This window comes from Propithecus coquereli, unplaced genomic scaffold (assembly GCF_000956105.1).
Source record: "Propithecus coquereli isolate 6110/MARCELLA unplaced genomic scaffold, Pcoq_1.0 Scaffold49, whole genome shotgun sequence".
Lineage (NCBI taxonomy): Eukaryota > Metazoa > Chordata > Mammalia > Primates > Indriidae > Propithecus > Propithecus coquereli.
In genome coordinates, this window is record NW_012150729.1 from 7,377,951 (window position 1) to 7,393,602 (window position 15,652).

The window sequence follows — 15,652 nt, forward strand, 5'->3', positions numbered from 1 at the left end:
CCTAGTACAGGTGATAGATACCAAAGACATGAGAGGAGCCAGATGGATGGAGAAGCTGATTCAGTAGAGTCCAGGGAATGGAGTCAAGCAGTAGGACTTGGTAAGAGAAAGAGAAGAATGGGAGATGGATGGCTTAAGTGATGACATTAACAAAGGCAGGAGATACAGGAAGGAGGATAGATTCAGAGTAAAAATAAGGGAGATAATTTGTTCAATTTTGGACATAGTAAATTTGAGATGCTGGTGGAACTTCCAAAGTGAGTTTGAATGAGCAAAAATATATATGGGACTGGAAATCAGGAAAAATCTCTGTGCTAGAGATGAAAATTTGAGAGTCAATCTTGGGGTATAGAAGAGTTCACCTAGAGAGAATGTAAAGTAAAGAGGACAGAGAAATACCTACATTTAAGGGTAGGAAGAAATAGGAGAGACTGGAAAGACCAGTCTTCCTGATCTTACGGGGGAAGGGGGATGAGAAAACAAGACAAACAGAATTACAGATAAATTATCCATGTCAAGTGTAGGTAATTTTGCATCATATCCTTGAGAAATGTTTGACAGTTGGTTGATCTTTAAAAGTAAACTTCAATAGACGTGGTCTAACGGGCTTTAGTGCAAAATCAGAAATGAACAGTGGCAGAGAATCCAACAGAATAGTTGTAGTCATGGACCCAAGATCCTAAAGCTCAAGATTCAGAGCACTTTCAGAGGAAAAGGGCACCAACATGATCTAAGAGGTTCCAGGAAGGTTAAGAACAAACAAAATATTGGAGTCTCACAGGACAGTGGTTCCCGTCCAATTCCCTTTTTTTAACTTCAGCTTGACAAAAGACAGATATTAATCAATCTACGCTCACCCTCCTTTATATCCCTTATATCCCCAAAGTCCCCTTCCCAGTGCTTTCTAGTAATATGAGATTTTTCATAGCTAGAGGTAGGCTAGATTAGGAATTTGAGAAGGATTGAGCTGGTCTCCTTGAGATATTTTAGAAGAACATGGAACAAGAAAGAATTCAGACAAGGTATAGAGTAGGAGATGATGATAGAACTAAATCTTTCTACAGTGGTGATGGTTTTCCCCAAACATTTTATGCCAGAAATCATAGTTGTGGGTAGGGTGAGGAATCCGAAAGAAGGATAGAATCAATGAGGCAGCTAGAGGGACTTCTTTTTTAGGAATAAATCATAAATTAGAGGAATTCATCATCAAAAAGGCAATAATTCTTTCATTGTGTGTGTATGTGAATCTTATCTAAGGAGTATCTTAGTAGAGCTTAGTTTAAGATGCTTCTAATGAGGGAGTCAAGGAAAGCTCACAAAAGACATGGATAATGTCTCTCCTATTCATGGTTCTTTGTCTGGCACTTGTTGGTAACATAGTGGGCACCCAATAAAGATTTATGACTCGAAAAGGGAAGAAAGAGGACCAAGATTTCATTAGAAACAACAAAAACAACAGTTACCTTTTGTTCAATGTTGATAGGTCCCCTGGTACTTTAACACTTAATACATAAGTTCTCCCAACAATTTTGTTAAGTATTATGTTTTTACAATTTTACTGACACAGAGTCAGATTAAGTGGCTTGGCCAAGTCCAGTCAGTTTAAGAACAACATTTCCCTAATTGTGTTCAAACTTGATGTAAAATTCTGAGCTTTTAACTGAAGTAATCTGCAATAAATTGTTTTAGGGTCAAGAACCGATATCCTAAATGTAAGACAATTAACGGGAAAAAAAACTCAGTAGAAAACCCATAAAAACTACAATTATCCTCATATCATTTTGGGTAATGTTTTATAAACAAACAAGTTTTTTTTTAACTGTTTTCAAAGTATAGAAATAAAGACTGAGGATAAGATTGTAGATCTTGACAACGTAAGATTAAGAGGTCCAGATCCTTTCAGAGGCAGAGTCTAGTAGTAGGAAGATGATACTTTGCTCTTTTCAGCCTATTTCTAAAGGGACTAGTCTTCCCTTAACAATTCCTGATCACCTGAAGATTCCAACATAGATCCTCCAGGGATTTTCATTATGACTTTTCTGTCATTTGCTGTTAATATGCAATATTAGGTTTCATTAATGACAAATGGCACTTAACATTAAACATCTTCTTCAGCTGTCCTCAACTCTGGATATACCTTAGTTGAAAGCTCTTTAAAAAAAGAGCCTTAGACTCCACCTCTAGAGAGTCTGATTTAATTGGTCTAGGGGCAGAGCCTACACCCTGCTTTTGTTGTTGACCTAAGCTCTCCAGATACTTCTAACAAGAAGCAAGGATTAAGAATCTCTAGTCTAGATCACAAAGACTTTGGGCACATCAAAACTAGCACCTGATAAGGAAAGGGCAGTATCTGTCCAAACACAACCACATTATTAATTCCTAATATTCCAAAGACAGGTTTTTCAAAATAGATTCTTGATATAAATTGAGCAAAAGTTATTTAGACATAGAGAAATAAGATAAAATCCAAAGCAAGAATGATCCAAAGTTTTCTTAAATAGTTCAGGGACTAAAACTGATACAAATAAGGCAATGAGGTTTTATTGCAAATTATGATTCTGTAAAATTATTTTATAAATATTTTATTCCAATCACAAAAATCTGAAAACTGAGACTTGACCAATAAACATATAATCTAAAAGACAAACACTACAATGAATGAGTAAAATAAAACCAGTCTTAATTCCTTTTTGTGAGAATAATGCCATATCCTTTGTCAATACTACTGCCAAATTTGAAGACCTATTTGAAAATAGCTAATGAAACAAATCTCTTCTACAGTCAACTTCCAATTGGACTCAGAAGTTTGAGAATTGATAAAAAAAAAAATCAAGACAACAGCGAACCTAGGATATAACATGTCATATTTGCATATTAGAAGTGATTACCAGATGAAGGGTTTGTTCTTGTACTCTTTCTAAAACCTTTAAATACACCAATCCAAATTGGTTATTTGCTAATCATCAAAGATCAGATTCACAGAGGAAGACAAGTGAAAACCATAAAATGATTTTTAAAAACTAGAAAAAAAAATTCAGAGATCTTCTACATCCTAAATTCTTATAAATTTCTAACAGTGAAAGAAATTCAGAGACCTACTAATCTGTATCCTAGTATATATGTAATATTATAAAAAGGCATTATTAATAAATAAAAATATCCACAAAATGAAAAGGTAAAATAATATACACAATTTTAACAGGCTGTGATGCTGAGTTAAAAATCAATGAATTATTCTCAGGGATAAAATATGCTTCCATCTGAACAGAAAGACCTGAAGATCTTACAAATTTAATCTATTTAGGTCATTAAATATGAAATGTCCGATTTTGAATCAAAAATTTAGTTTATTATATCTCAAACAAGAAGCAGTACAATTAATCAAAGTATGCACCTAAACTATCAACACAGTTTTGCCATCTTAATGGTAGATAGTTTATACCAGCAGTGAAGAAGCCTGGAGAGTGAATGGTGATGAATCGCTAAAGGCATTTTCTGTAGCTTGTTGAGAATTGAATATTTTTCCTTGCAAGAAGTGGTCCAAAGCCTGGAAGAAGTGGTAGTCAGTTGGTGCAAGGTGAATATGGTGGATGACAGAGAGTTCAAGTCCAGCCTCTGTAGTTTGAGCAGCATTGTTTGTGCAACATGTGATCAAGAGTTGTCTTACAAGATGATTGGCCTGTCTCTATTGACCAATCTCAGCTGCTTAATCACAAGCATCCTCATCCTTTCATCCAATTGGTTGCAGTAGACATTCACTGTAATCGACTGATCAGGTTTCATGAAGCTCTGGTGGATAATGCCAGAGCTGGATCACCAAACAGACATCATTAGTTTTTTTGATGAATATTCAGTTTTGGACCGTGTTTCAGCACTTCATCTTTATCCAAACATTGTGCCGAATGTTTTTCAATTGTCAAAAAGAATCCATTCTTCATCACATGTAACAATACGGTGTAGAAATAGTTCACCTTTATGTCCCGACAGCAAAGAAAGGCAAGCTTCAAGATTATTTCTCTTCTGATGCTCATTTAATTCATGTGGAACCCATCTATCTAGCTTCTTTACCTTGCCAATTGGTTTCAAATGGTCCAGTATTGTTGGAATAGTAACATCAATCCTTGCTGCTAATTCACAGGTTGAGATGGATTGGCTTCCACTACAGCATTCAACACATCATCATCCACCTTGGTCTCTGGTTGCCCACATGGCTCACTTTCAAGATTAAAATCACAGAACGGAACTTCTCAAACCCTTGACATACTGTGCATTCATTAGCCACATCCTTCCCAAACACTTTGCTGATATTTCAAGCTGTCTGCTCTGCCTTGGTTCCACGACGGAACTCATTTAAAAATAACACAAATTTTTGACTTACCTATGGTTTCACAAAAATTGCACTAACAAATTTTAAAGATAATCCTAAGCCAAGCCATGCATCTGAATGAGAATGTACCTTTACAATAAAAATAAAACAAGAAGTGTCCAAGTGAAATGTCAGAGATAGCAACTGTCGAAGTTAATACTTAAGGAAATCGGACATTGCATACTCAATAACCTAATAAAAAAGCTGTGCTTCCACTTACCTAGACTATAGTTTCTCAAACCTTAAATGAACTATGAATCACCTGGGGATCTTGTTTAAATGTAAATCAAGGAGGAGAAAATATCAAGATAAGATCCATTATTATCATCATGCTTGTCCCTCCAGGTGAAAAAGCACATGTTGCAGGAATGTTAGTAAAATTCTAGCTGAAGCAATTTTCTAAAGCAGTGACAGGCAGAACTTTGTGACTGCACATGAAAGTAACATTTAATAAAATAGGAGGACAGTGGTTCTTTCCATTTTTCCTCTCTGTGTTTGTGACAATAAACTAGTACAATTTCAGGGATTTAAGGTTTGGTTCCAGATGAATTTAATTGGCACAAAGCCTTATTGGTATATAAAACTTGCTTGCTACTGAGTTAAAGCATGCTATAAAGACTTAAGGGTAACCACACTAAACAAGAAAACACAAAATTATATCCTAAAATCCTAATATAGATTGTAGATTAAGAAAAGTACACTATTGTGAGTTAATACTCATGGGATCTTTGCCACATATTATCATCTGGATTTCCTAATTCAATTAAAAAAAAAAACAAAATTAAATTTAAAAAAAACAAACCCTTGCCCTGGTAATAAACACTTAAATGCTTGGTCTGACAGAAGTTTTATTAAGTAAGTGCCCTTCATCTGCTAGTGAAAGTGTTAGGGAATGGGGGAGTGGCAGGAAGTAATTTCTGCTTGCATTCATTGGCAGAATCACATTTCATGGTGAAATTGCCACATGTGGTTTGGTAGTTTTGATTATGTTTAGGTCCATGTTCACATTCTTGCCAGCAATTCTTCTGAGCAGGAAGTGACTTGTGGATGTACAACAACAGACAAACACTGATGTCAAGCAAAGTGCATAGAGACGGAGCAGCACCAAACACACCTTGAGGATCCCGACTAAAGGCAAAGAGTTGCTCTGGGTGGCTGGAAAATGCCACCCGTGGATAACAAATTACATGTAACTGTTATAAAGTATGATGGCTTTCTGAATACAGGTATCTGCAGGTTATGAGACAAAAGGTAGAGGGGCAGAGCTGACCACCAGCAACTGGGAGGCAAAGGTTTCAACACCGAGAAAAAAAGGATATGACATCCAACCTCTCAACTACCTCAGGTCAAATAAACATCTCCATTGACATTATCTCTGAATGTGAAAGGTTGCTGATAGAATCTTGACTTGCGGGCCAGCTGACTCTATCTTGAGAGTTTGAAGCCAACAAGTAATTATAGAGCTATGCTACCTGTCAGGGGAGTCACAAACTCAGCTGCTCACATGCTCTCTCTTGCCACATCCCTCCTGCCACATCTGCACCTGTGAATGAATTTCATGTTACATATAAAAGATACATATTGATTATATATAGCATACCAGAGAGTAGAGGGATTTTGAGGAGTGATCTGGTGGATCTTAACTGATATTTTTCCCCAGGCAGAGACACTGCATTTTAAATCATTTTTCCATCTATTTACCTCATAAATATAGTTGATGGCTTTTGGATTAGTAAGGAGATAGAGACCATGTATTAATAGTAATTTGAACAGAGAAAGTTATAATCTACTATTAAGAGAGGATTGGAGTAACAGGGAATTGGTTAGTGAGAGTTAAAGAGAATTCCAAAGAATGCAGGGATTGGAGATATAGTCTAAGGGGCAACCACTCCCCCAAAGACTGAGATAAGCACCAAGAAAGAGCGCCCCCCTCTCACCAGGACTGAGATCCAGAGACCGCTATGGGTAGGGCATAGGTTTACAGCATGGTAAGAAAGGAACAGAGGTCCTTCACTGGTGGGCCTTGCCAGAAATCTGCTCTTGGGAGTTCCAGAAGAGGCTATTTTCAGGAGGGTGTGGAAACCTGGAACCAGCTAGATACTAAAGAAAATTTCTGGGTGCTGTTGGCATTGGGAGTCAAAGAGGCTGTCCCCTACAGGAGTATAGTGCACCTTCATGTGCCGTACAAACCAAGATGGCTCTGGGCTGGCTGACTGGGACAAAGGCCAGTTCCCTAGGTACCCAATCTTGTGGGGTCCCCAGTGTGCATTTGTGTGGGTCTGAGATCTTGGGGAGCAACGACCTAGACTAGGGAGCAGGTGATGGTGTCTGTGGCTCCAGGGTACCCCACTGCTGCTCAAGTCGAGCTCTGGAGAAAGTGCAGTGGGTGGGGGATGTCAGCTCTAGAGAAAGCTGTGCCCTGCAGGTACCTAGGACCAGAAAAACCTATGGGGAACTGGGCAGTGGAGGAAAACTATGCCCAGAAAAAGCCTGGCCAGTGAGCAACACTGAAACCAGAAGAGAAGCCTCTTCTACCTTCAATGTCCCTTCAGTGCCCTCTACTAACAAGGATTATGCCAGCTAGGAAAGGAGCAATATTTACAAGGCCCAGCTCCATTATTACAGAGCAGGTTAATAGAGCAAATTTGAAGCTGAGAGACAATAAATTGATAAGCCCCATAGTCTACCCCTTGACTACTCACCTTCCACAGGCACCCCCTCCCACACATTTAAACTACTGTACAGTAACAATACAACTCTGTATTTTGCCTAACAAGATTTAAGTGTCCTTTTTACAAGTAAAGAACTTCTGTATCCTCAAAAAACAAGGGATGGAGGGTCCCAGTGGCCACTGTATCCAACACCATGACCCTGAATTACTTCTCAAATTCTGCCACAGTCCCACCAAATATTCTGTTACCTAAAGACTAAACTGTAATCTCCAACAGCTTCTATGTGACATTTGAAAAACTGAAAATGGGAAAGAGAGAAGAAAAGTGTTAGTATATGCAAATAAACACATAGATATTAATGTAAGAGGCAAAGAAAAAAATGTGTAATCCTCATTTATCTAATTGGCTGTGAGGATATAATGAACATCATGGCTTCTTTCTACGACCTACTTTGCATTTACCCTGTCCTTGGATATTTTAGGAATCCACAGATGTTGGTGCTGTCGGGATGCGCAAATTCTTATCCAGGATATGTGTTCATTAGTCTAGTGAGCACGAATCTCTGCCCCCTCAATGATGGAAGAAATCCTATGTAAGGAATCTGGCACCCAGGGGCTGGCTGGTCCCCCCAGGGGCTCAATGTTGGTTTTTGCAGATTAGGAACAGGGGCAGTGGTGTTAGCCAGGTCAGCCTGAGAAAGAGGAAGTCCATGTTGCTGAACCCATGTACACATAGCCTCCATTCCTGCCACCAAGGCCACTGCTCATGGGCCCACAGAAAAGACAAGGAGACAGCTGGAGACAGAGGCTGAGTGACATCCATAGAGTGTGTCATTTTGTCCACTTGATTATTAAGTGCCTCCTTTGCAGTGGATGTCTTTTGGTGGGTGTTCAGATGGAATACAAATTTTTTCAGACCATGCTCATTTTGAAAGGCCCTTCCACATACCTCTTTCTCAAACTACCTTGTCACCAATCTTTTAATTCTGTTCCTTCCAAGGCCCTGACCATACAAACCATTAGCTACAGGCCACCAACCAATATAGATCTGTACTTCTTGCCATCTCTCATTCCAGACATAGTGGACAACCATATTTACTGTTCAAATTTCTGCCTACTAGCAGATTTTTCCTTCTCCACTGTCCTTCATGATTACTCATGGGTGGGGCTAGTGTCCACTCTTGGGTGGCACCAGTATATTGTGCAGACTCATCTCTAAACCAGGTTTGATGATTTTCTTTCTTGAGCAACTAAAGGAATCCCCAAAAATCCATAGGCATGTGCTGAAGAAGACAGGCAATACAACTGAGGTTGATATTGAAGGGGTCTGAGTCACTTGCTCATGAAACTTATACCATTTCCATTTGATGATATAATGCTGTTGTACATGGCCAACCTTATAGCTACATAGGTCATACTATACCCAGTTAATGATGGGAAGCTCAGTCCACATGGTAATCTGATGCCCCATGGTTATTACTCATTCAGTATCTACCTAGCAGCATGCCAGAAGCTTATCAAAGGGTAAATAGTTATCTGAAGAAAGACTATATTAATATTTACTTCAAAATCCTGGAGCTCTGCACTGTGATTCTGCTATTGGTACTTTCTAGAGGCCCCAGAGACCATGTCTCTTTGCCAGACACTAAGAAAATCATTGGATTTGCTAGTTCATAAAGCCAAAGTGATAGCACAGCTTGTAATGTGTCTTGGACTTGCTGCATAACCTTCTTTTGTTTTGACCACCATTCAAAGCTGGTAGCTTTGTGAGTTACTCTGTAGATAGGCTGAAGTGGCATATTCAAATGTGGCATGTGTTGTCTCTAAAATCAAAAAGGTACTATCAAGGGTAGTGCCCAGAAATGTTACTAAAGTGCTGGGCCCTTGCATTTTTGTGGGGTTGACTTATCACCCTCTAGTTCTCATATGCTTTACTAAGACATCTAAAATACTTGCTACTACTTTCTGCTCATTAGATACAATCAACATAATATCATCCATGTAGTGGCCCAGTGTGAAAATTTGTGGAATGTTAGGATGACGAAGATTTGCAGGACAGGAGAATTGATCTAGGCTTCAGGCAAGACTGTGAAGGTATATGGTTGGTCCTGCTAGATGAAAACAAATTGCTTTTGGTGGTCTTTGTAAATTGGCAGGAAAATGTATTAACTTAGTCCATAGCTACATACTAAAATGACAGGGGCTGTGTGGTTTGATAAAAATGATACATCTGGGTCAGCAACTGCCCTTGAAGTTATCCAATGGTCGAATTTATGATAGTTTACAGTCATTCTCTAAGATCCATCCAACTGCTGCCCAGGCCAAATGCATGAGTTAAATGAGGATGTGACAGATATCAAAAGTCTTATTTCAAATCCTCGATGGTGGCATCAATCCTAACAATTCTCTCAGGGCTACAGTATTACCTCTGATTTACTATCTTTGAAGGGAGAGGAAGTTGTAAAGTCTTCCACTCATCTCTCCTATCACATGGTCCTCACTCCATGGTTGACAGAGTCAATTATCCAGTACGTCTATTCCAGTTATACATTAAGGAACTGGTGACATAAGCACAGGGTAGATCTGCTGACCACCTAGGCCCAATGTGAGTCCGACTAGACCTAAGACTCCATCTATTACATGACCACTGTAAGACCCCTTTGACTGGTGGGCCACAATATTTTGGGTCCCTAGGAATTAGTATGAAAGGTCTGGGTATTTCTTTTTCCCCAAAGCATGGTATCTACTAAATGGCTGCAGAAACTGGATGAGATGCTGTGACTCTCAACTTTAGTAACTAAAGTCAACTTTTTTGCTACCAGAGCTAGAGTTTTTCCTGTTACATAGATGAAGTGATACTGTAGTACCGCCCATCTATTTCATTCATTAACCACCATTAGTCACATGCCAAAGACATTATTTCAGCCAATGTATTCTGATACCTCTCTGTCCCTGCTTTCCGCTATGGAAGAGGTACCTACTTTGTCTTTGGTGCTTTAGTGCTTACTTACTTACACTTGGCTTTTGCTACTATGCAATTCCATCAACTCCATTGAAATCAGGGAGCCAATTTCAATGGTCAACAAAGGAGAGCTGACACAGAATTTTCATGGGTGCAGGAGCTTTTCTGACTAATGTACTTCTTAATAGCTTTAGTGAAGGGAGTATCTACTGGGCCTTTTTAGGGAATTGAGGATGGGCATGCAGGTTGCACTCAACAAATCCAATCAAACATTCCTTTTTTCAAGAAGTCCAAAACTTTACAAGCAGTAGGCAATTTCTGTCTACTCATTCTCCCTTCAAGGCCCCAAAAATATTAAGGGCTTGGGAAATGGGGGAGCAAAGGAATTAAGATTGCTTGCTCGATTGCTATTACTTTGCATTCACCTTTCTACAGGTTTATCCACGACTCATTTAGTAGATCCTCATTCTCCACCTCTCAACTTCCATTATCCTCTAGAAAAAATGTCACCAAATTTTCCATGAAGGGCCAGACAGTAAATGTGTTTTTGCTTTGCAGGCCATATGGTCTCTATTGCAACTACTGAATCCTATTGTCGTAACACAAAAAAAGACAATACATAAATGAATGAGCATAGCTGTGTTCCAATTAGACTTTGTTTTCAAAAACAGATTGTGCACCATATTTGGCCCAAGAGTTGTAGGTTGCCAACCTCTGAAATTCTAGAAATTCTAGAAGACTTCAGTTGCAACATTTATAAATCCCCCCACACTTTTCCCTACCCAATTAGCTGCAACCTCTCCAGATATAAAACAAAATAAAATCTTCACTAATCATCCATAACACCGTTTTTTTTTTAATTTAAAAAACACTTTATTGCTAAAAAAAATACTAACAATCATACGAGCCTTCAGTGAGTTATAATCTTTTTGCTGGTGGTCTTGTCTCGATGTCGATGGCTACTGACTAATCAGGGTGGTGGTTGCTGAAGATTTGGGTGACTGTTGCAATTTCTTAAAATAAGACAACAATGAAATTTGCCACATCAATCTACTCTTCCTTTCAAGAAATATTCCTCTGTAGCATGCAAATGCTGTTTAAGAGAATTTTACCCACAATAGAACTTCTTTCAAAATTGGAGTCACTTCTTTCAAACCCTACTACTGCTTTATCAACTAAGCTTATGTAATATTCTAAATCTCTTGTTGTCATTTCAACAACGTTCACAGCATCTTCACCAGGAGTAGATTCCATCTCAAGAAACCACTTTGTTTGCTCACCCATAAGCCATCCCTCATTCATTCAAGTTTCATCATGAGATTGCAGCAATGCAGTCACATCTTCAGGATCCCCTTATAATTCTAGCTTTCTTGCTATTTTCATTACATTTGCAGTTACTTCTTCCACTGAAGTCGTGAACCCTTCAAAGTCATCCATGAAGGTTGGAATCGACTTCTTCTAAACTCCTGTTAAAGTGGATATTTCTAGCTCCTCCCATGAATGATGTTCTGTTTTTTTTTTTATTTTATTTTTATTCCAGGGTATTGTGAGGGTACAAACATTATGGTTACACTTTATGTCTTTGCCTCACCCAAGTGTGGGTTAAAGGCAGGCCCTTCCCCCACTACAGTGCTCCTCGTGTCCTTTAGTTGTGGATTTACCCCCCCATCCCCCTAATCCCTAGAGAGTATTTCTGCCATGTGATCACCCTAGTGTTGATCAGTTAGTACCGATTTGATGGCGAGTACAAGTGGAGCCCATTCTTCTGCTCTTGTGGTGCCTCACTTTGGATAATGGGCTTAAGTTTAATCCAGGAAAGTATAAAAGGTGCTAGATCACTGTCGTTTCTTATGATTAATATTCCATTGTAAACATATATCAAATTTTAATAATCCACTCATGGATTGACAGGCACTTGGGTTGTTTCCACATCCTCGCAATAGTGAATTGTGCTGCCATAAACATTCTGTGCAGGTGTCTTTATCATAGAATGTTTTGTGCTCTTTTGGGTAGATGCCTAATAGTGCTATTGCTGGATCGAATGGTATTTCTATTTTTAGCTCTCTGAGGTATCTCCAAATTCTTTACCACAGAGGTTGCACTAATTTGCAGTTCCACCAGCAGTGTAAGAGTGTTCCTGTCTCTCCACATCCTCCCCAGAATTTGTTGTTTTGGGATTTTTTGATAGAGGCCAATCTCACCAGGGTTAGGTGATATCTCATTGTGGTTTTGATTTGCATTTCTCTAATGATTAGAGATGTTAAACTTTTTTTATATGTTTGCTGGCCATTATTCTGTCTTCTTTTGAAAAGTTTCTGTTCATTTCCTTTGCCCATTTGTTGATGGGGTTGTTTGATTTTTTCTTGTTGATTTTTTTTGAGTTCTAGATAGATTCTGGTTATCAGCCCTTTATCAGATGTATAGAGAGCAAATATTTTTTCCCATTCTGTGGGCTGTCTATTCACTCTAATGATACTTTCCTTGACAGTGCAGAAGCTTTTTAATTTGCTTCCATTTTTTTGATTATACGTAAAAACAGTGTCTACCTTTAGGATATATATGTGCTTAATTTGAAGCACACAATAGCCCTCCACTTCTCCAACTACCACCTGAAATTCCTGCATTAGCCACTTCTCAGGGTTAAGGTATAAAAAGCTTCCTTTAATATACAAGTTTCAGTTGGAAATAAACTAGTCTCAGCCTAAACTTTAATTCTTTCAACATCTGGTCTCAAGTAGGGTAATTTTCTTCAGGACCATAGTCAATTACCGTATGCAGTGAGGCCTATTAGACATATGCTGAATGCTAAGCTCCAAATAAGGAAGGGAGGGGTACCGAATTCTGTGGGATTGACACTTAATTCTTTAAGCAAAGGGGAGAGGCCCTGATGAATTTTAAGCAAGGTGATGACCTAATCAGAACTGAAATTTAGAAAGATTATCTTTGAAGCTGTGCTGAATATGGATTTGTGAGGTAGGAAAACCAGAGATGAGGCTGGAGGCAATTAGGAGACTATTAAAAGTAATCCAGGCAAGAGCTGAGTAGAAGGGATATAGAGGCTTGGAAAGAAATTTGGAAGGTAGAATCATTTGAACTCAGCAAATGGATCAGCGTGGAAGCTGGGGAGGTTGCTAAGTTGTGATGTGTATGAAAGATGTGTTCTTAACTTGTTGAAAGGTCCTAGCTAATGGAGTGCTCTCTGTTCTGGATTATCTGCAGTGGTGACCCTGGAACTCAAAAATAAGGGACAAGAGGCCAGTAAACGCCAATGAAGCTGTTGACAGAGGGTAAGGAGTACATGAAGGAGACTGAGGTAACCACAGAAACAAGTCTTATCCAGTTCAGAATGAGGAGTCATACCTGAAAAAACCAAGGGCAGGATCAAAAAGCTCAAATAAAATAACAAAAATATCCAATAATTTGTATTAGAAACCCCGTCTGCATTATTCGTTGTCCTCCAGAAATGAGCCCACTCTGCCATCAGGTCTTTACTACCAGGTGTTTTCCCCTTTTTCCCTTATCCCAGTTGACTCAGAACCATCAAACTTGCAAGGTCTCATACTACCCCAGTCTCTACAAAAGCATTCATCAGACGTGAGGATAACTTCTAAATAAATATCTCTAGATATGCTAATACCAAGTGAAATGACACACCTGGAAACTTGCACATTAACACATCATTTTAATATCAAAAAAAGTTGAAAAACCTACAACTCTACCAATACGGAACTAAATAATGATAGAACAGTGATGAAATATTATACATAATAAAAAAAACAAAGCTAATTTATATGCTGATATGAAATGATCTCCACAATGTACTTAATTGGGGGGAGGGAGCAAGAATAATTTGTATTTCTAAAAGAGGGAAAATACATACATATTGTTTTTATGTATATAAAAAATAGTATTGGTTACTTCCAGAGAGTGTCAGAAGGCAATTGTGGAAGAAAGATACTTCCTAACTTTTGAAAACTGTGAACCCCATGAATAGAGCAACTACTAACAAATTTTAAAAACTAAATAAACCAGAAAGGAAGATGTATGAAGGCAGAATAAAGATTTTTAGGCATGCAATATCTCAAATTTCTTAATTCCATGCACCATTTCTCAGGAACCTAGTGGAGAATGTGTTCCATCCAAATGAGGGAATGAATAAATAACAAAAGTCATAGCATCTAAGGATTAGAGTTTCCATTAGAGATTTCAGCAAATAGAAATCCCAAACAGCAGCTATGGAGGAGGCCTAGAGAGCAACAGTCCAAATTGGCATAAGAGGACAGACAGCCCCAGGAAGGGACTAATAAATCTGTTATGTTAGACTATGTGGAAAATCAAACTGAGAAGATGTGAGAAGTACATAGAAGTTGTACTCCCACTGATATATGGAAAAGCTAAGCAAACTGTTTTTCTTGAATGAGTTAATTATTAACTCCAGGATTAAAAAAAAAATTCTACAAGAAATCATACTTGTAATATGCTTGGCTTGGCTCAGTAGTAAACAATATTTACATAATCATAATAAATAAATACCAAAATGTAAACAAAAGAATGCGAGAATTATATGGGAGATCAGGCAAGAGGGAGCAGAGGTGCACGTGTATAAAAGAGCTAAACGTGTATTTACCGTTAGTCAGCAGATAACGGCAAATATTGATACTTCAAGAAACAGCAGTATAAGCATATTATTTCAAAAGGTAAGTACTGGAAGAAACATTTAAAAGAGGTGAAAGTGGTTGCTTTTAGGCAGCAGGACTAGGGAGAAAAGAGGCAAAGGGCAGAGCTGACTGGATTTTTATTATTGTTGTAAGTCTTTTAATATTCATATTTAATTTTACTTACATATAAGTACAGTTGTCCCTTGGTACCAGCAGGGGACTGGTTCCTGAACCCCCTTGGATATCAAAATTCGAGGATGCTCAAGTCCCTTACATAAAATGACATAGTATTTGCATATAACCTATGCACATCCTCCTGGATACTTTAAATCATCTCTAGATTACTTATAATACCTAATACAATGTAAATGCTATGTAAATAGTTGTTATACTGTTATACGATTGTGGTATGTGCTTGACAGGAACCAAATCACACCAGGCCTTTAAGCATGTTAAGGAGTTTGCCTACCCTAAGGGCAATGAAAGGCTTTAAGTGCAGGGCAACATGAGCAAATGTTTTGAATGATCACTCTGGGTGCACTGTGGGGAACCAAGTAGAAAGAAGCCAGAAAGGGTTCAGATAGACAAATAGAAGGCCGTGGCAAAAGTCCAGGCAAGAGATGGTGGTAGTGACAGGAATGGATAAAAATGGATTGATTTGATTTTTATTTATATCATTCTTTATTATTGTATTTTTTTCCCCTGAATATTTCCAATCCAAGGTTAGTTGAATCTGCAGATGCAGAACCCATGGAAACAGAAGGCTGACGGTACAGGATTTGGAATCATACTGCTTGGATTTAAATCTTGGCTCTGACATTTTGCTAACATTGTAGATGGAAGCAAATTACTTAATCTCTCAATTTTTCTATCTCTAAAATAGGGAGAAAAATAGTATGGGCCTCATAGGGTTCCTTCGAATATTAAATAATTCATGTAAATTGTTTAAAATATGCCTGGCACATAAGTGCTCAACAATGAAACGTAAATAAGGA